Source organism: Quercus lobata, chromosome 7 (genome assembly GCF_001633185.2).
Source record: "Quercus lobata isolate SW786 chromosome 7, ValleyOak3.0 Primary Assembly, whole genome shotgun sequence".
In the NCBI taxonomy this organism is placed as follows: domain Eukaryota; kingdom Viridiplantae; phylum Streptophyta; class Magnoliopsida; order Fagales; family Fagaceae; genus Quercus; species Quercus lobata.
In genome coordinates, this window is record NC_044910.1 from 4,198,628 (window position 1) to 4,219,430 (window position 20,803).

The 20,803-nt window shown below is 33.0% G+C and overlaps 1 protein-coding gene across 21 annotated transcripts in view; it reads left to right on the forward strand.

The window, feature by feature from the left end:
* Positions 1–340: 340 nt before the first annotated feature.
* LOC115953481 (putative disease resistance protein RGA3) overlaps positions 341–20,803 on the forward strand; it is a 106,706-nt gene continuing 86,243 nt past the window's right edge. Inside the window, exons 1-9 of one of the 21 annotated variants that reach the window (XR_004083720.1) lie at positions 341–1,188; positions 1,997–2,056; positions 2,192–2,756; positions 2,853–2,922; positions 3,055–3,226; positions 3,958–6,251; positions 6,768–6,936; positions 7,190–7,283; positions 7,415–8,081. The gene's annotated coding sequence lies outside the window, so the exon portion shown is untranslated. Of the gene's footprint in view, positions 1,189–1,996; positions 2,057–2,191; positions 2,757–2,852; positions 2,923–3,054; positions 3,227–3,957; positions 6,937–7,189; positions 7,289–7,414; positions 8,082–20,803 lie in introns of those variants that run through there. The other 20 variants (XR_004083718.1, XR_004083719.1, XR_004083724.1 and 17 more) reach the window with 20 other exon arrangements.

Consider the following 20,803-nt stretch of genomic DNA (forward strand, 5'->3'; position numbering starts at 1 on the left):
GCATTATACCTACTGTTCGAAGTTAATTGGAAAAGTGAGGAGAGAGACTGAATTTCGGCAATGGCGTTGTCGAAATTCAGCCAAAAAAGCAGAAGAGAGAATAATGTTACCGAAATTCAACCAGGAAGCAGGAGAGAGGAGAGAGAATAACAAAAAAGTAGGAGAGAGGAGAGAGAATAACCATTGCCGAAATTGTGGAGGAAAATTTTTTTTTTTTTTTTTCCCACAATTTCGGCAATGGCATTACCGAAATTGTGGGGAAATTTTTTTTTTTTTTTTCCCCACAATTTCGGTAATGCCATTGCCGAAATTGTTGGGGAAAATTTTTTTTTTTTCGGTAAGTTTATTAATATTAATGAATCTTTGGTGGAAACATGCATCTTAAGGTTTAAGCACCTACGATTGCTAAATTTAAGAAATTCAACGTTGGAAACGTTGTCAAGCTCAATTAGTACTTTGAAGCATTTGAGATATCTCAACTTACGTGGAAATAAGAAAATCAAGAAATTGCCTGACTCCATTTGCGATCTACAAAATTTGGAAACTTTGATATTACGGGAGTGTGAAGATCTTGAAGAGTTGCCAAGGGATATAAGAAAGATGGTTAGCCTCAGATATTTTGAGATAACAACAAAACAAACGCGTTTACCCGCCAACGGAATCGAGTGCATGTCTTCTCTTCGACATTTGTACTTTTCCAGCTGTCATAGACTAGAGTGTTTTAATGAAGGAATCCAACGCCTCACCGCCCTTCGCTACTTGAACTTCCTTAATTGTAAAAGCCTGATATCTTTGCCGCAAGGTATGAAACACCTAATAGGTTGTGAAAAACTTAATTTAATGGAATGGGATGACTACCCGACAAGTCTTCGAACATTCTCTATTTCGAGATTGCCACAATTAGTGAGTTTGCCCCAATGGCTTAAAGGATCTGCCGACACTCTACAATTTTTATCTATTTGGTATTGTGAGAACTTGGGGGTATTGCCAGAGTGGCTTGCCGATCTCAGTTCTCTTCGCACGCTTAAGATTGAGGGTAGCCGAAAATTATCGTCTCTGCCAGAAGGGATGGATCGCCTCACTGCCCTAAGAGAACTGAAGATTAAAATATGTCCTGGATTGAGGAGAGATTATGAGCGAGAGGTCGGCAAAGATTGGAGCAAGATGGTCGAATTCAGTTTTCATTAGGTAAGGGCTAAAATCTTTCTTCCTCTTCTCTTCTACGTATGCTCTGTTTTTCTATCTTACTAACCTAAAAGTCTGATTGTTTGTGGAATTAAATCACAATAAACAACAACTAACCCAGAAATCGTTTCTACTTTTCTTTTTCTTTTTAAAAAATAAAAGGGTAATACATATTATAGCAATAATATGATTTTTTTTCTACTTTTCTTTGGTTCATAATTTAAGATAGAAATAAATTGAAAAAAAATAAGTTATGAAATGTAAAAGATAATTTGTCATTTTTTTGTTATAAAGATTTGAGTCTATGGAGAATAAAAGAGTAGACAAATTATGAACTCTATTCTTGTCTCTCTCTTTTTTGGTTGTATTTATTGAATTAATTCACAATAAAAAAACAACTAACCAAGACGGATTTTTTGTTTTTTTTTTTGTTTTTGTTAACAAAAGGGCAATAATCATTTAAGATAGAAATAAATTGAAAAAAAAAAAAGTATGTTATGGAATGAAAAAGATAATTGTTTTTTGGTTTTAAAGATTGAGTCTATGGAGAATAAAAGAGTAGACAAATTATGAACTCTATTCTTGTCTTTGATGGGAGAAAATTTTAAAATCTTATAATCTTTTCATTTTCTCTCTCTAAAAGTGAACTGAATATGGTGTTAATGAGCTTATTTGGCCTGTATTTTCTGACTAGGAGTAGATGCAATGCAAAAATATAAAGTCATATTATCAAGGATGTATGAAATCAATATTTTTGTGAAATTGGCATTATTTTAAATATATTTGATTCTTCTTGTTTCTAAATTGACAGATGTTCTTGGGAGATTGTTCTCTCAGAAAAGGATGTTTCTTGTGCTTAAAATTGCCACTGGTAAGATATTTTTTTAATTTTTAATTTTCAGTGTTCAATCTAGTGAATGATTGCATTGGATTTACATTTCTTAGTACCAGTGGATTTTCTTCAATTTATACTCATCTAATGATTCCATGCTTCAAAACATTGCAGCTTATCAATTCAGCCATAACATGCAGCACAGAAAGTCTCAGCCTTCTCTTGTATTGAAAAATATTTTTAATAATATTGTGGTGTGCATTTAGTGTTTGTAATGATTAATGGAGTGATGTGTGTTTATGTTTATGATTTCAATTGTAATTCATGTATTATCTAATTTGCACAATGTTTTAGTAACTTGAGTCGTGTGTGTTATTAATTGTTTCTCTCTGCTTCTTGGTTATTGGAATTACTCCAATGAACTTCTTTGTTGTGCTTTATCATTTAATTAAAAAAAAAAAATTGAAGTTTGAAATTTTTTTCATGTGATGTAAAATAACTAATCGCATTAGAGTATTTGGTAAGCCAACAATGTGAAAATTTTAATTTTATGAAAGTGGAATACTACCTAGAAGTTTGCTTTATCCATCAATTGTTGGTTCCGAATGTCAACCTGTTTTGAAATTTTGGTATTTTAAACACCCAAAGTTGTCATATCTACTGAGTGGCCTTAATGCCCAAAGAGGACTGAAGATTGAAGATTGTTCTAAATCAAGATGACAATGCCAAGGAGATATTGGTGAGTATTGTGTATAAGTTGCTTGTAAATTTGGCCTCCATTGTTTACTGAGATTCACACAATTTTGACTATAATTGATGCCTCTTGTTTCTAAAGTTTTGTCAGGTTTTCGTGGAAGATTCTTCTAAGGAAAAGGGATTCCTTTAGCTTAAAATTTCTCTTCCAGGTGAGATTTTAGAGTTTGAATGTAAAAAAATCCATGATGATGTGAAAGCAACAAAGAAAGACATTGAATTAGCCATTAAAGTAGCTTGGAGTCTAACCTGTGTGCACTTGATTGATTTGGTCTTTCTCGTAGGTCATTCGTGGCTCTCTCAAAACTTGCTGTTGATTTTGGTAGAGAATCTATGTTGTCATTGCAATGTTTTTTTAGCTCACAACATGCACTTGTGATATCTACTAGCTCACCTGTGATATCTACTGGCTCATGAAAACTTGCTATAGCTCTGAGGTTTGGAGGATTACCAAAGGTGAATATTTGATGAAGTAAAAATTTCCTGCTTGCCACATGTTTGGTGGTGAGCATATGCATAGCTTCTTCAAAAATTTCCAAACCCTTAACTATTAAATCCATAGTTATTTTAATCCTAAAAAAAACTAACTTCAATTTTTGTACTCGGTGAACACTAGAGAAGATATATGTAGTTTTGTGTGTGAAGGCTATATTTTTTTAATCTCATTTTACACTTAAAAACCTTGATTCTTCCTAGATATTAATTAGGCTAAATCCACTAAATGAGCACTATTGACTTCTAGATTTAGGTACCTTTTACTTTCATTTTCAAGGCTTTGGATACTTCCTATAGGTTTTTAATTTTTGGTACTTACTGTAGATTATTAATATAATGTTCAAGTTTCCGGCCTTTAATATATGGTCCTTCGGCTAGGTTATCACTATCATGCTCAAGGTTTAGAAATTCCTTAGGAGCTGTGTAGTGTGGGATGCGGGGAAAAAATTAACATTATTTATGTCATTCTTATTGCTTGCATGATGTACTATGTTATTTGCTTTGCTTTACTTGCGTGGATAATGTTGATGATGTATAGCTTGCGTTTTCATTGTTGATACTTCATACGCTTATGAGTACTCAACTGATAAGTGTTTCTTGATGAAAATTTGGAATTACAGCCTATTAGTATATATAAAGAGTTTTATATTTTACTAATGATTCTTTGTTTATTGGTTTGATCTCAATTTTAGGTTAGTTTGGAGTCATTACAACTTTGGTAAAAGGTTTCCTCTGCACTTTATAGGGTAGAATCTATGAACTTTATGGGCGAGAGGCATTTGGAAAAAAAAACACTTAGCCCTTCACGTCATCAAGGAAGTTCAATTTACATAGGTCCCAAAACCCGATTGTTCTAATATATAGTTTTCACAATAAGCAAAGCTAATTATAAATCCTTCTGCAAAACTTTCATGCCTATTTTAGCTATTATCATTTTTTCAAAGGCTGTTGAACCTTAAGCACATCCCTCTCTAATGTCTCTCTTCCCATATGAGAGTTCCATGACCAATGGATTTGTCACATTTAGTTCTTCACAATTTATAACTTTTATATGTATTCTTCATTTATGGTGGCACTTTTAAAAGAAAAAAGAAAAAGATGATGGTCCTGTTTTTTATCTGAAGAAAGTTTAAGAACTGATATAATAATGTTGTAAGTCATTACATCTTATATACTATGATATGTAAAGACTCGACCAACAGTTCCCCATGAAAAGAAGGAAGTATTAGAAGATATTGAAAACATTTACCTGAAGAATTAGTAGTTAAATTTACATTTTATTATGCTTAAATTGGTAGTTTGAGCAATGGCACTTCATAGGGATATCCCATTGGTTTTGGAAGCTGTCAATTGATTAGCCTATTAAAAATTATCTTATCAGCTATGTTCAGCGTAGCTTTTGTTAAGGCCAATATTTTGGCAAGACCACTCTTTTTGTGAACTTTTTATTGCAAATTTCTAACTTTTCTAGTTGTTCATAAGATATATTTACAATGGAATTGTTGTTAATCCATTGTTTGATATCCCAATATCTTAATTTTAATTTATAATCTCATAGATGAAGCCCATTTTGCAATTAATCCTGACACACTAGATATGACTATCTCTAGATCTTTTGCTCAAGAATGCAGGACCAAGCCATATCTCATCGTTTGATGCTGCTTTGTCAATTGTGATGGATAGGAGCTCCTACTATCTTTTAGTTCTTGCAGTGAGGTTTTTCCAAATACTCACTTTTTCTTCATAAATGTTATCTATTCGTTTAACAACTATTAAGCTACAATTATTAATACTTTGTACTTAGCAACATGTAATAGTGAATATTAAAACTGCATCACCATAACAGTGATAGCAATTTAGAATTAGGCATCTTATGAATATAAATAGCAGCATGGATATTTTCTGGTGTTTTCTGTCAGTAATGGAGAATCTTGCTACCAGTTCACTCCATAGATGGTAATGATAGTTAAATCCTACAAGATCCATTCGTTCTTTTTTCTCTGACAAATAGTCAGAACTTCATCTGGGTTTGAATCCTACTGAGAGGTCCACTAGAATTTGGAAAAATGAGTACTAATGAACCTTGTGTGTATACTATACGCTCAAATTTATAAGACCACACTTAGTGATTGGCATGTTCGGATTTTCCATTTTCTTTTGCTTTTTTTTTTAAAAAAAAAAAAAATTCATTTTTTCCCTTTTTTGGGTGTACATTAGATTTGATATGGCAATTGTTGCCTTGGAGTGCTTATGGTTTTGAGTCCAGAATATCCTACACTTTAAATGTTTGTGGTGTGTGTTGTTCAAATTTCTTTAACACATTGACTAGAATTGCAACTATAGAGTTGTCAGTATCATCATCATTTTCTGTCATTTAAAGAAAATATACCCGACAACTATAGGTGGCCAAATCTCCGTATGTTAACCTATATTGATTGGGTTTGCAGTTTGTTTCATCATTGGAGCCTATATTATTACAACTTACTCAATGTAAACAAGAAAAGAGTGTTAGAGTTATTTGCACTCTGTTATTATCTTTCTCAATATTCTTATGCTTTAATACCATCCTGTATGTTTGGATTTTTTAGGTAGCTGCCCTTCTCCTCCAATGTGAACTTGCATCATTTGATAGGTGGCACCTTCCAAGATGTACAATCATGTATAATAACACAAGAACTTACAAGAATTCATTCCTCATTCTACCAATCTCATTCATAAATTTTCTTCATCAGGTTGAAGACAATATATCTAGTCATTTTTAACCTCCTTGTTTATGTGTTATAAGCTGTACCTTATCAGTTGTAGCATGGAAGAAATCCATTTACCTGCCCATATTACCTTTTATTTCCAAGTCCAATCAAGTCCAAAATCATGGCAACGTTTTGGACATATGGATGAGGTCACCTGTGGTGGGAATGCAATGTAATTCTATGCAGTTTTATGACTGAGTATGACAAGAACATGATTGCTCCAGATTGAGGATAAGGTCAACCTTCTATCACTTTTGATAATAAGGGGCATTAATAAGCTTGCAAGGTTCTTAGAGAAATATTATTTTTAAAAAAGTCATGCTACTAGTCACTTTAGGAGTAACCATTTTGAATAAATATTCACCTCACTTCTACCTCACCTTTTCATGGAGATGGTTTCTCTGTGCAGTTGTGTTCTATTAATTGTACTCTTATTGTGTGTGTAAGAACATTAGAGAAAACTTCACAGCTGAGTATCTACCAACTTGAAATAATGAACCAAATTTTTGGTTGCTACCCTCTTCCTATAGATTTTTTTTGTGAAAGTCACAGTTTCAATCATAAAGGCCACATTTCTATTGAATTAGTGGTAACCTTGAAATATATTGTCTCATTTATGTCTATATAGACTTTATATTTTATCATATAATGAGAAGGGCATCCACTTTTCTTGGTGAATTTGTGCATAATGGGGTTTCAAGTGCATGGTGTCACTTTGTGATTGATGGTGTCAATGTCTGAATTTTCTTCAGTCTTCTTAACAGCATGAAGACAGATCATAAACTGAGTGGAAAGATTAAGACAAAAGGTAATTAAGAAAAAAAGAAGATTCATGTAGCAATTGAAGCATAAATATAAATGAGACATTCCACAGTGAGCAGCCCAAGCAAACTGACAGTGCCAAGATAGCCAAGTATTTGGGTAAGATGATTGGGCTCTTAATAAATCTTCCTAGATGCATTTTCTTGAAAATTATGTCAAAATACTGAGAAGGCTATTGCTTTTGTTGACAATTATTTGATCTTTGCATAAAATTTGGTTGTGGAAGCTCTTGAATACATTATAGATGGATAAATAAATTTTATCATGGACAAGAAAATGGACTGAAATCTTTTGTGTACAATATTATTTATGGATTTTTATATTTTCAGTAATTTTGTTCCATTTTATTCAGGTAAATGATTTATTTATCAACTAAACATATAACGAGGCATTCCACAGTCAGAAGCTCATGTAAACTGGCAGTGCCAAGAGCACCAAGTATTCTGGTAAGGTGATTGTGCACTAGATAAATGATTTGTTTTCACTATCATCTTAATTTACATGTTTCCTCTTTGGTCAATGAGGTAATAATGTATTGTTTTAATTTTTTCCCTTCGAATAATTTCTTACTTTTCAGGTAACTAGTTTTGGGGTATGCATGCAAATGAGTTGAAAAGTAATCTGGCATCTTTTAGTAAAAAGGTTGAATGGGGGATGCAATTTGGCAGAGGCTTTTGCTCTTAAGTCTGAAGAATTGGCTTGTGAACATGGAGTCATCATGAAGGATGAAAGCAACTACTTCATAGATGGGGAAGTTTCTAGTCACAAACTTGAAGCTGGACAGTTTATGTTCGAAAATGATGGAATCCTTGATAAGATAGCATGATCTTAAGAAGACAGTCATTTGGAAGAAAAAGAGTATCAATGTCATATTCTTGAATAGATGAATTATACTCATATATGGTTGGTGTCAAATTACCTGGCCACTTTTGAGCACATGAAGTGACTTGAAGGATCTTTGCACTTGAGATTACAAGAATCTAGCTCTACAAATACTAGTGTTGCTCCTGATGTGAATTAAGCATTTGCAGATCTTAACAATTTAAGTTGTTTCAAGTGAAAATGCCTTTTGATGATCTAAGAAGAATTGGGTCTCTCTGGTCTGTATTGGGACTAAACTGTTAGGAAAGTTAAATCTCCTATCATTCTTGTCTGGTTTATCTTGTAAAATAATTTTTAAGAATTATAATTCTTTGTTGTAATATTATGGTAATCTTAATGATCAAAGAAAGCATCATTTATGAGTCTTCAAAATCAATTATATCTATCACTATGTTCAGGTTTGCTTTTTTTACTGTCCTAAATCTGCAAGATAGTTTTTTAACAAATGCTTGTTAGATTGGCTATTAGTGTTTTATGTAGTATGTGGAGCCAAGCCTCCAACAATGTTTGGCTATGGCTTTACTTTGGGGAAGGGCTTAGGTTTTCAATTTCCTCATGCCTTAGTATCATAAGAGATATATTTATTATTGTGTTTTTCTCTACTTGTATGGAGTTACCCAAATGAGACTTTTTGTGTCTTTTATTATTTTATATGTTTATTCAAATTTTTTTATTCATATTTGTGGAAACTTGATCCTTTTAGCCATATGGTATGAATTACCTAATGACTTTGAAAATTCTGGTAAATCCAACTTTGTGAAAAGCTTAATGGTGATAGAAGTGGAAGACTCCCAAGCAAGATGTTTGCTTTACACTTCAATTGCTACTTCCCAATATTAATTCATTTTTTAAGTTTTGAGTTTCATCCATCCAACGTTGTCATCTCTATTGGAGGGGGGATTGCATAGTCTCACAGTCCTAAGAGGATTGAAGATTGAAATTGTCATAGCTTGTATTAAAAATTCTTGGAAGATACTAGTAAGGACATGGCAAGTATAACCTCTTACCATAGTGATTAATATTCACATAGGCAGAGAGGATGTTTAGGTATGCGCAAATTCCTTCCCCTCCTAGTTCTGCTCATTTTTTAGGAGGATAACTTCTTAATAAGTCACAAGTTAATCATAATCAACTAAGATATCTAAAAGTTATGAAAAAGTATGTCCTTATTTAAACTGAAAATTTCAAAGGGTGGCCTATCTCCTTCAAGTTTTGGGTTTATGAAACTTTTATTAGGAATCTTTTAATCAAGTCTTTGGCTTGCAGTGTTGAGGGCTACTAGATCTAGTATAACCAAATACTTTATTAACGAGAACTATTCTCATTATTAATGCTATCTAGTAATAAAAATAAATTTTCATTCTTCTGTTAGCCTCTAAGTAATAATAACAAGAAACATGATCATATTCCAAATAAATTTTAGACTAATTGTTTAATATATAATTGCAATTCACACAATTGAGCATCATATTCCAACTAAGTCTTAAAATTCAAAATAAATCAAACTAACAAATTAAAAATATAATTTTCAAATTATCAATAGCGCTGGTTAAAATCGTTTACTTTTTTGATAATTTCACCAAGTCAAATTCGTCCCAACCTAACCTTAGAATAAAAATAAAGATAAAATTGGACCTAACCCAACCTATTAATTTATCAATCCAAGACATCAGGTCTGATTTGTTAGATTAGTGGTTTGAAATATACTTTTGCTGTTGTGCTGATTATAACAAATAGATCAAACCATCTTCCAAAAAAAAAAAATCAAACCAATAATGGCCCATTCATCTTGGGCTTGGGCCGATGAAAACTACCAAGGTCCAAAGAAGAGCATGAAGAATAGCCATGAACATCACAACAAGGACAGCAACGACAGAACTCTACAGAAGTACAGAACACAGAAAGTGGAATTATCAGAAATGGGTTTCTCACTACGAAAATGGGTTTCTTTACACCTTCACTTACGAACCATCTTCGTCTCAATGCCTTCAAAAGACCTCGCCTTTCCACTCTGCTCTCTCTCTCTCCTATTTTATTTCACAGTTTGTTGTGGTAAACTTTCTGGGACATTGTGATTTTCTGGTTTCTGTAGCTGCAGAAGTTTTGGGGTTTGTTTGATTTCAATTCCTTTTTGTTATTCTTAATTTAGGAATATCTGGAAATTACAAATTGTGAAAAACTTAATTTTATGGAAGGCGATGACTACCCAACCAGGCTTCGAACACTCTCGTATTTTTCAATTGCCACAATTAGTGACTTTGCCCCAAGGGCTTAAAGGATCTGCCAACACTTGGCGGTATTGCCGGAGTGGCTTCCCAATCTAAGTTCTCTTCGCATACTTAAGATTTGTGATTGCCCAAAATTATCGTCTTTGCTAGAAGGTTTTCATTTTCTCTCTCTAAAAGTGAACTGAACATGGTGTTAAAGAATTTACTTGGTCTGTATTTTTTTACTTAGAGTGGATGCGATGGTAAAATATGAATTTAAAAAATTAAAACAAATTAATCCACACATTGCTTGCAATTTAAAGTCATATTATCAAGGAAGTATGAAATCTATATTTTTGTGAAATTGGCATTATTTTGAATAAATTTGATGCTTCTTGTTTCTAAATAGACAGATGTTCTTGGGAGATTGTTATCTCAAAAAGGGATGTTCCTTGAGCTTAAAATTGCAACTGGTGAGATTTTTTTTTTTTTTAATTTTAATTTTTAATTTTCAATGTTCAATCTAATGATTCCATTGGATATACATTTCATAATACCAGTGTATTTTCTTCAATTTATACTCATCTAATGATTCCATGGTTTAAAATGTTGCAGCTTATCTATTTAGCAATAACATGCAGTCCGGAAAGTCTTAGCCTTCTCTTGTATTGTAAATAATTTAATAATATTGTGGTGTGAATTAAGTGTTGTAATGGTTAATGGAGTGATGTGTGTTTATATTTATGATGTCATTCATATTTCATGTGTTATCTAATTTGCACAATGTTTCAGTAACTTGAGTCATGTGTTATTGATTGTTTGTCTCTGCTTCTTGGATATTGGAATAACTCAAATGAAACTCTTTGTTGTGCTATATCTTTTAATTAATTAATTTTTTTTTTTGAATATTGATCTTTTGTCGTATGGTGTAAAATACCTAATGGTATTAGAATATTTGGTAGGCCAACAATATGAAAAGTTGAATTTGATGGAAGTGGAAGACTACCAAGAGGTTTGCTTTAGCCATTAATTGCTGGTTCCGAATGTCAGTTTATTATGAAATTTTGGTATTTTATACTTTCAGAATTGTTATATCTATTGAGGGGGATGCATTGCCTTAATGCCCTAAGAGGGCTGAAGACCGAAGATTGTTCTAAATTAAGATGAAAATTCTGAGGAGATATTGGTGAGTATTGTATATAGTTCGCCACTTATATCATATTACCATGTAAATTTTTCCCCATTGTTTGTTGAGATTCACACAATTTTGAACATAATTGACACCTCTTGTTTTGAAGTTTTGTTAGGCTTTCATGGAAGATTGTTCTAAGGAAAAGGGATTCCTTTAGCTAACATCTTTTCCTGGTGAGATGTCAGAGTTTTAATGTGACGAAATCCATGATGATGTCAAAGCAACAAAGAGAGACATTGAATTAGCCATTAAATTAGCTTAGTGTCTCCTTGTGTGCCCTTTTTTGAATCAGTCTTTCTTATAGGTCACACGCGTTTTCATTGCAATGGTTTATAGCTCACGACATGCACCTATGATATCTACTGGCTCATGAAAACTTGCTATAGCTCTAAGATTTGAAGGATTACCAAAGGTGAATATTTGACAAAGCAAAATTTTACTGCTTGCCACATGTTTGGCAGTGAGCATATGCATAGCTACTTCAAAATTTTTCAAACCCTTAATTATTAACTCCATAGTTATTGTAATAAAAAATAACAAACTTCAACTATTTGTACGCAGTGACGCCAGAGAAGATGTATATAGTTTTGGGTGTGAAGGCTATATGTTCTTAAATCTCATTTTACACTTAAAAACCTTGATTCCTCCTGGATATTAATTAGGCTAAGTCTGCTAAGTGAACCCTTTTGACTTTTAGATTTAGTTACTTTTTACTATCATTTTCAAGGTTTTGGATACTTCCTATAGGTTTTTAATTTTGTTACTTTCTGTAGATAATTAATATCATGTTCATGATTCAGGTCTTTAATATATGGTACTCCTGCTAGGTTATTACTATCATGCTCTAGTTTTAGAAATTCCTTAGTATCTATTTAATGGGGACATGGAGAAAAAAATTAACATTAGTTTTGTCTCTTTCCTTGCATGCATGCTCTACTATGTTATTTGCTTTGCTTTTACTTGCATGGATAATGTTGATGATGTATAGCTTGGGATTTCATTGTTGATGTGCTTATGAGTACTCAGCTAATGAGTGTTTCTCGATGAAAATTTGGCATTACAGCCGTAATGTATAGAAAGAGCTTTATATTTTACTAATGATCCTATGTTTGATGATTGATCTCAAGTTTAGGTTTAGTTGCAAAGAAGTGTGGTGTCATTACAGCTGTGTAAAAGGTTTCCTCTTTACTTGACAGGGTAGAATCAATGAAATTTGTGGGCAAGAGGCATCTGGAAAAACCAACATAGCCCTTCACATCATCAAGGAAGCTCAAATCAAAAGTGCTGAGGTGCATCCTAATTTGTCCTCTTAAACTATTTGAAACTTTTGATTGCAAGTGTTTAAGGTATGATTGGAATTAGTTTGGTTTGCTCAGGTAAAACAGGGAACTTCTTTCTAATCCACTATTGTGACATCTGAGTAGATCCCAAAACCCTTGATTTTTTTGTTTTTTGTTTTGTTTTTTTGTTTTTGTTTTTGTTTTTGTTTTGTTTTGTTTTTTTTTTTTTTTTTTTTTTTTTGTGTATAGTTTTCATAATAATCAAAGTTATGTATAGATATTCATGCGAAACGTTCATGCTAATTTTTGCCATTGTCATCTTGTCAGAGGCTGTTGAACCTTAAGCACACCACTCTCTCATGTCTCTCTTCCTATGTGAGAGTTCCATGACCAATGGATTTGTCACATATTTTTTGTACAATTTATAACCTTTTCCTATGTTCTTCAGTAAAGGTGGCAGTACAATTTTTATTTTTAAGATGGCAGCCCTGTTCTTTATCTGAAGAAAGTTTGAGAACTGTTATAATAATATGATGGTATGTCATTACATCTTATATGCTATGATATGTAAAGACTTCACCAATTATTCCCCATGAAAAGAAGGAAGTATCAAAAGATATTGAAAATATTTACCTAAAAAATTAGTAGATAAATTTACATTTTACTATGCTTAAATTGGTAGTTTGAACAATGGCATTTCCTAGAGATATCCTATTCCATTGGTTTTGAAAACTGTCAGTAGTTTAGCCTTTTATAAGTAAGATTATCTCATCAGCTATGTTCAGCATAGCTTATGTTTAGGCTAATATTTTGTTACTCTTTTGGTCAAATTTTAATTGTAATTTTTGAACTTTTCTTGCTGTTCATAAGAAATGTATTTATAATGGAATTGTTTTAGTCCAATGTTTGATATCCCTATATCTTAATTTTAACTAATAATCTCTTAGATGATGCCCATCTTGCAATTAATCCTGACACAGTAGATATGACTGTCCAGATCTTCTGCTCAAGAATGCAGGACCAAGCCATATCACATTGTTTGATGATGCTTTGTCATGGATCGAGCTCCTGCTATCTTTTTGTTCTTGCTGTATGGTTTTTCCATATACTCACTTTTTCTTTATCAATGTTTTCTATTGATTTTACAACTATTAAACTACTATTATGAGTACTTTGTACATAGCAACATGTAATTGTGAATATTAAAACCACTAGCATTACCATAACAGTGATACTAAACAAAAAAGTTTTTAGTTTTAGCTAAATAAGTTTTTCTTAAAAAGACTATTAATTAAATAAGTCAAACAAATTTGGTGAGTTGGACACAAACACAATATATTTATTAATGGGTTAATTGTGTTAATAAATATGACTCATTCACCCATATCCTACTATAACTGTGGATTAATGGGTTGCGTCGAAGTTTGCAGCTATTTATCAAGAAATTCGTGTTTAATAAATGCCCTTCACTTCAACCCTTTTTTTTTTTTGGCTGAATAGTCTTTGTGAACAGCTTTGGTTCACCTTCTTCGAGTTCAATAATTTGAGAGAGAGAGAGAAAAGAAGTGGCGGACATAGCAGAATGCAGATATAGGCTTGGCGTATTTTGGCTTTGGTGACTGTCATGGACAGTGATGGACTCACGGGTGTTTTATCATTCATGTAAGAGATTTTCAAGAAACCTCCTCCACGCTTCTTTTTTTTTTTTTTTTCCTAACACAGCGAGACAAGAAACCTTCACTTTACTGTAAGGAAAAGTAAATTATAATACTGTGCGTCGGTGAAATTATTGTGATTTTCTTTTTTATACAAAAGTATTTTATTTAGGTATTATATAATAAAATAGATGATATACGTATACCTAACATATATAACTCATAAAAAATAAACAAGATCGTTGATGGGCATGGTTTCTAAGTGGTTGGTGGTTTTAAGTGGTTACTCCAATTCCATTACTCTTCCATTAAAACAACAGCATGGAGATCATCTACTTTTATGCTAGTCTGTCAGTGATAGATGGTGATGACAGTGAATTTGACAAAATGATAAACTCGAGAAATAGGCGACAGTTGATGTATTTGTTGAAATCTCATAAAATCGTAACAAATTTTTTTGAAAACGTATTCCATATTCAGGAGAATTAAAACAAATTCATCAAATTATACCATGATCATAAGTGTCTTTTGGATAAATATTGAAAAAATAAAGTTTATTTGTGATATAAGTACTATTTAAATTTAGGTAAAAAAAAAAAATGAGGAGGAAAGCAAATTTCGATAATAATGTTACCGAAATTTTAAAAAAAAATTTGAGATAGTCACATCATTTCTCTCTCCTTTCTCATTATTTTTCTTAGAATTTCGACAATTCTATTGCTGAAATTTGCTTATGTCCTTATTTTTTTAAATAAATTTAAAGAGTGCTTATATCACAAATAAATTTTATTTTTTGCAATATTCATCAAAATGACTGATCATAATTCAAGAAAGTAGTAAACTTTCCACACGTAAAGATTGAACTTTGAAGGACAATCACAATTCACAAGTCGCCGACAAAAAGAAAATGCATTTGAGAGAGAGAAGTGGGGGACAAAGGCATGTCAATGTAAGGAGCAGAGTTCAAAATGTTGGTTTCGTTACTGTCACGGGGGTTTCATGTAAGAAATTTTTAAGAAACCTCCGCTCTTGTGTAAGGAAAAGTAAGTCGTAAAGGAACAGGAGCTGTGGAAGTAGATGAAAGGTTTAACAAATTGGAACTTTAACCAATGATTGGAGGAGATGGAAAATTAAATTAAGAAGACAATAGTCGAAGAAAATGAAGAGTTGGACAAAGTAAAAATTGCAAAAAAAAATAAAATAAAATAAATAAATAAAGGATGCTAAAGAATCAAAGATGGTAAATAAAATACTAATTGTAAAAATCGTGACTAAAAATAAGGATGTTATCCATTTTCAATTTATGTTAAAATGACTTGATATTGTTAACTCACAACGAAAATGACTCCACTTTAAAAAAGAAAAGATAAAAATAATGGTGGTAAGTGTTTAAAGATTTTAATTTTCTTCTTTTCTTTCAAGGAAAAAAAAAAATCAAAGTTGTTAATATTTCACCAGGAAAACATCATGTAAGTTGACTCATATGGCAATGTTCTTTATTATCATGTTGATCCAACTTTCTCGCTTGGGATATCAATGATTACTCTCTTTGCTCATGTAGGTAACTTGGATACTTATATCTTTTTGTCTTTCTATTTCTCTGTGTCTCATATTTATTATTTAATGGTACCTTTACAGAAAATGAAGGAGGGGAGGGGGGGTTATGCTTGTGTGAATGAAGTATAAAACTGAATCTTTTTTTATTCCCACTCTTGGGATTTTAATTTGTTTTCTTTGCAAACCAATTTTTTCATGCGTTATAACTTTTAAAACTAATTTTTAACAGTACTTGAGTGTTTATATATTTTTCTGGAAAAAAAAAAAAAAGTTTGCTACTGCTTGTGAATAAAACAATTTTATAAGGTCAGTTTTTTTAGCACTCTAATTAAAAAATGGCCGTACCTTCCACTGCACCAATTAAGTAATTGTCTAAGACCCTAAGCAGAAGGTGACCCAAAATTAAGGAAAAAAAAAATAGTAGGAAAAAAAAGTTTTAGCTTAATTAAAAATATCCGGCACGTCTTTTTAACTAAAAAATAAAAAATTTGATAAATTCAATTAAACATTAGTTCTAAACAAAATTAATTGTCCAAAATAACATTATTATCCTTTAAACAAATCAAAACTCAACAAAGTAAACTACAAAACCGATATAAGAGATTAACCACAGAACAATCACAAATTAAAACAAATAAAATACCTCAGATACTAAAATTTTTAGCATTCCCTCTGCTTCTTTCTCTCTGCTCTCCGCCTCTCTCATTCTTTCTCTGATTCTCTCCACTGTTGCTGGCTGCCTGGCTCAGTGGCTCAACTGCTCATGTTTGAAGCTTCCTCCGATCTAAATCATCCGATCACATCTGATGATTCTGATATGAAAACTCTGATTCTCTGAACTACTGTGCCGACTGCCTTTTTTTTTTTTTTTGGCGGTGCTGCGTTGCTGCCGTTGCAGATGCGTTTTGATTGATTTTGCATCTGCAGGTTTTGAGTTTTGGGTATCACAGTATCACCGTATCAGGTATAAAGAATAAAGGCTTGGGCGCTTGGCTTTCTCTTCATTTTATTTGTTATCCATATTTTGGGCCTGTTTTGTGTTTTGTTTATATTGAGTTTAGTTATGGCTGGACGTTTCACGTTTGGCTTGGGCCTTCAAGTTTTTGTTTTGTTTTGTTTTTTTTTTTTTTTTAATTTTTTTTTTTTAAGTTAGTGGTAATATATTGAATAAATTTTTATTTATTAGGATGAGATTACTAAACATTTGTTATTGTTTGGTGAAACTATAATAATACTTTTATATAAATTAGGTTTTATTTCTTATTTACTCTATACTTGAAAGTTATTTTTTATTTTAGTCTTTATAAATATATTATTTGATTAAAAATGTTTACTAGAAAATATGCATCTGAATATGAAAAACTAAAAAAAAGAAGAAAAAGAAGCAAAATTTAATTAATCAATTTGCATCTCAAAAGGTAAAATAAATATATTTTAAATTAAATATATTAAAATATAAAAATATTAAATAAATATTAATTTAATTAATATATAAGTATAAAAAATGCTTCATTTTTAATTCTCCTCTTAGTTTCCAAAATATCTAGGGCGACCAAAATAATAAATGTCAACTTTTTTTTTTCTTTCTAAACTTTTTTTTTTTATCCTTTTTGGCTAACGAACCATGTGGCAAAATTCAATTGATCACTTATTAGTAAACGACAGAGAGAAAGTAAAATTGACTACTTATCATTGCACATTTGCATTTACTACCCAAATGCCACAACAGCAAGGAGTGTAACATCTTAAAATTCTTTAACAAAAAAAAAAAAAAAAAAAAAACTAAGTTGGATCAGACTTTTCTTTCCTTTCTCCTAAAGTAGGATAAGACTTTACTTTTCCATAATAAAGTAGAAAGGTAAGGCTTGGATCAGGTGTTCAGTGACACTGGACCCGTTGAGATGTTGACATATTTATTTTTGGACATATGTCACTATTTGACTGGGTCTAGTGCCTCGGATACATTAGACCTTAATCAAGTCCTAAACCAAATCCAAATAACAGATCAGGTTTAGGTCCAATGTCTAGTGGCACTAGACCCGTTGAGATGTTGACATGTGTCCATTTTTGAACGCATGTCACCATTTAACCAGGTTCAATGCACTAGATGCTCTAGACTTAAACCAAATCCAAGTAACAAGTCAAGCTGGGTTTAGTGTCTAGTGGCACTAGACCCATTGATCACATCAACCCATTTATGACTTTATTTTAAAAAAAATTAGTTTGATTTTTTTCCACTTCTATTGGTAATTTTTTTTTTTAATATTTCAAGTAATTTATTTAATTTGTATAGTTGAAGTATATTTTCATTAGTTATCATTTTACTAACTTGCAATAGAGAAAACATTCTTTTGAGATTGTATATTTCTTAACAGTGATGTGATGCCTCCTTTTCCCCAACCCCCTCCCTCATCCTATCCACCCTTCTCCACCTCACCTTCACCCTCTCCCTCAACCATCACCATCTTTTTTTTCCTTTTTTGCCGCCCTTACATATTCCTTCTCCCTCTCCATGCTTTCCTCCACAATTTGGGTTTTTCCCATAACCCTATCCACCTCCTCCATCAATGCCTTCCCCATCCCCACCACTTCAGGGGTCTAACCATGTTTTGCCTAAACCACCTACCCTTGCACCTGCACCTTTAGCCATGCCAGATATTCCCACCATAGAAACCTCACAAAATATCCCTCTTTTACCTCAATCCTTGGACCATAGGGGCAGTAAGAGATCATTTCGTATCGATGCAAAACTTTTTTCTTTCTCTTTTGATGGGGGGCGGTTTGATTCGTATGCCATACACGAGACACATCGAATGTCAAGAGCTCTATTTAGGTTGGATGTAGGGGTATGGAGTGGATCCTTACTTGTCTCGTCGATATACGAGACTGGGTGCCTGGTCTAGCTGTACTCTATAAGAGATTTAAGGAAAATGGGAAGTTGATAGAGTTTTGTGGGAGATCAAACAAAGCTGGTCTTTTTGTAGTTATTGCGGTATATTTTGGAGGGTCTAGGAGAGGCTATATTATGACACTAGCAAGCTCCAATCGTGCTGGATGGTCTTTGTTTCAGAGAGAGATAAGGAATTTTTTTTCTCTGGTGCAAAACCGGTTTCTATAGCTGAAGTATCCTCCAATAATGGTGGTGGAGGTGGTCAGTTTGCTAGTGGGGGCCGGAGTGGGAAACTTATGTCTGTTTATTGTAATCAGCAAAAGATCAGGAATTTTGAAAAAATTGGAACTAAATTAGGGCAGAACGTGATTCATGGAGATCCTTTAGTAAATGTTTCAGTTATAAATGGTAGACCCACGCGGGCATTTAATTTTAAGTTGACACCTGTTGTTTTGGCTTTGAGAGTGTGCAAGCCTGAGGGTGGGAGACATATTGTGACCTGGTGCTAAGGATTTCAGATGGCCTAAGGATTTAAATGGTGGGCCAGAAGTTACAAAACAAACACGTGGGCTTGATAAAGCCCAACCCGTGGCTACAGTATCTTCACAAAGTGAGGGTACTTTGGTCAAACCCAATACTTTAAAAGGAAACTCCATTGTTCAGTCTACGTGGGTAATAGACGAGAGCTCGAGAGTAAGAACGAGGGGAGATTCCAAGTCGCCGGTGACAACAGCGGTGCCGGAATCGGAAGTTTGTGCTTCTGCCCTCAACGGTGATCCTATTCAAGTCGCCTCGGTGGTCTCACTGCCTGTCAGGTTAGAGGGAGATCACCTTGATGAAGTGGTGAATGCGACGGAGGTTTCCAAATTTGGGTTTATCGGAGAGGCAGTGACCAATCAGGGGAAAGGGGATGAGAGCCATACTCCGATGGCTGGTGATTTGAGTGTGACTTTCTTACCCCTTCACCCATACTATATATACCCTCATTACTCACAAAAGTAAAAGAGGCCATTTAGAGAGAAAAACCCTAGATAGGTTTTCCACAACACACACACCCATCTTTTAGAGAGAGAGCTACTCATCCTTAGTGAGAAATCCTTGTAGCCTCTTCACCTTACCTCTCACATTGTCATACCTTGAGAGGAGATTTGTATCCAAACACAACCCATACCTTTTTAGAGTGTAGGGTTTTCCACAACACACACACCCATCTTTTAGAGAGAGAGCTACTCATCCTTAGTGAGAAATCCTTGTAGCCTCTTCTCCTTACCTCTCACATTGTCATACCTTAATAGGAGATTTGTATCCAAACACAACCCACACCTTTTCAAAGTGTAGAGAGTGTTTTGAAGCTTGGAAAGTTTTGGGGAATTGCCAAAAGAAGCCGATGAGGCTTGGTGGATGCAATTGGGCGTATTGCGAGATCTGGTAAGCTAGAGAAGACTAAGGTTCGGCGTAACCCCGTTGGAGCAAGAAGCTTGGAGGGCTTAGGTACACTGAGTAGATTAGGCTTGGAGGGTCTTCTGCTGTTCATGTATCCCAACTTCATTCTCTAGTGGATCGATTACCGCTTAGAGGATGGCAGAGAGGTTTTACATCGAGGACTTCGATTTCCTCTTCAATAACACATTACTGTATTGTCTTTGTGTTTGCATCTTTCTTCCCTACTCTTTTACCTTTCATTTTACTGCTATGTTATTATGAATATGGGTTAGAGTAGCTTATTTGTTTATACGCTCGCATTTATTCTTTTTTGCACTTAGTAAAAGTTAGAGTAAAATCTAACAAGCCGTAATTTTAATTTGGGGGTCTAAATAGCTCTTGTATTTTCACACATTTTCAAGCATTCATCTACCATCAATTTCATAGATGTGAACAATGCTAGCAATGCTAGAGCTACCCTCATGGCATAGATGCTGCCAAAAGCCAAGGTCCTCTTCACATATTGAATGGAGTTTTATTTATATTGTTGATGGTTATGTGGTTTGGTCTCTAGTGCTGAAAGTTCTCTTTATAATTCATCAATTCTTTCATATAAAAAAAAAATTCATCAATTCTTGAATTTTGATCATGGTTAGTTTTAATTTTTGATTTTTTGTACATGGATTGGATCTCATATAATGTGTTGCTTTGAACATCATAGATAATTAAGGATCTGATTAAAGTTGTTTTCGAAAAACTATTTTAAATGAACTATTTTTCTGTAGTTATGACAATATTTATTTTGCAATATTAATTTACCTATATGTTATCCATTTTCAATTTATGTTAACTCACAAAGAAAATGACTCCACTAATCAAGA